Here is a 1,526-nt window from a genome sequence, read left to right as displayed (position 1 = left end):
GCCTTGACAGTGATGAGCTCAGCTAGCTTCTCCAACGCCTTTACCAACCCCTGGTTGTCCCCCATCTTTCCAATCTTGAATCACACCACTAGCAACCTCCAGCAACCACTGCTCCCCACTTTCACCTCTCTACTACCTCCTCCCCTCAGATCTGGGATTCCACCTCTCCTTCTTCCACACAAGCCTTCTCCTCTCAGACAATCACAACCAGCCAACCACCATCACCACTGCTAGGATTGGGAACCCAAGCTCTGACACCATGTAGAATCAGGGGAGAGAGGGGTGGCGGCTGGGATAGAAAGATGGCCTGGTATTGTATTCTATTGGAGTTAGGGTTTCCTGTACAAGGGGGCAGCACATATATAGGCTGCAGGGTTACATGGGCCACATGGGCCACATGGGCCATAAGCACACACACGCACACACACTGAAATACAGATAAGACACAGCCCAACAGATCCTTTAGTAGTTGTAGGCGCTAAACAACACCTAAGTTTCATTCATGCAACCACAAAGGTTTTGGGGGATGACACTCTTGCTCTAAGAAAAGTTCTATACTCAATTTTATTCCATAGGTTCTGGGAGATCCTTTGTGTAAATGATAGCTTGCAAAAACATCGTACATTGTGTGACGGAGGAGTATTACTTATCCATGTTAACATTGTGAATGATAAGTTACATAAGGGAGAAACATTAGCACCAAATAATGGCTTTGATACGCAAATAATTCTCTGTACAATGTCAAGATCATATACCCCTAAGTTGAGAAAAATAATGGCTTTAAGTTCTTAGTTTAATTGGGCTTTTGCTCCATTTTGCTTCAAGTTCTCAACCGTTTAAATAAATAGAAGATAATTACAATCACATTTTCTCTCGCCTTACTACATCTTGATGTTAGTAGGCTGAAAATGACATTACATATTTTAAAAGAATCATTCTTATCTTTAAGAACTACAGAGATACAAATAATTACTACATTGGAAAACATTTTTTTGTAGATAACTCTGGGTTTGAACTGGGACCTTGTGCTATTTGGCGCAACGGGTAATTTTGTTCACCATAATTGCTTTTGATGTTTAAGTTGTCATACATGCTTGCCCATGAACAAGTCTATTGATACATGAATTTTTTTTTCAAAGCACACATGGTGTTAGTGGGTCTCTATGCCATCTACGAACATGATTTCAAATGGGTCTCTGCAAACATGGTAGTATGTATTTTGTACTATCAAATTGAAATGTGTGTGTCTATATATATATAGAGAGAGAGTAACACTATTCTGATCATGGATCAGAATAGTTATTTGGATCACAATGACCCTATATATAGTCCGGAAGTGGATCTTCCCGAGCTCCCCCAAACCGCACACACTATCCCCGACGCCCTCCCGAACCGCCGCCGCCACCCCTCCCAAATCGCCCCGCCACCGAAGCCGGCCTCCCCGGATCGCGCCGCCACCACCACCCCGCCCCACCGCTGCCGCCACCCCTCCCAAATCGCCCCGCCACCGCAGCCGCCCTCCCCGG

Source organism: Triticum dicoccoides, chromosome 5B (genome assembly GCF_002162155.2).
Source record: "Triticum dicoccoides isolate Atlit2015 ecotype Zavitan chromosome 5B, WEW_v2.0, whole genome shotgun sequence".
NCBI lineage: Eukaryota > Viridiplantae > Streptophyta > Magnoliopsida > Poales > Poaceae > Triticum > Triticum dicoccoides.
The sequence above is the reverse complement of the archived record's forward strand: the minus strand, read 5'-3'. Positions refer to the sequence as shown.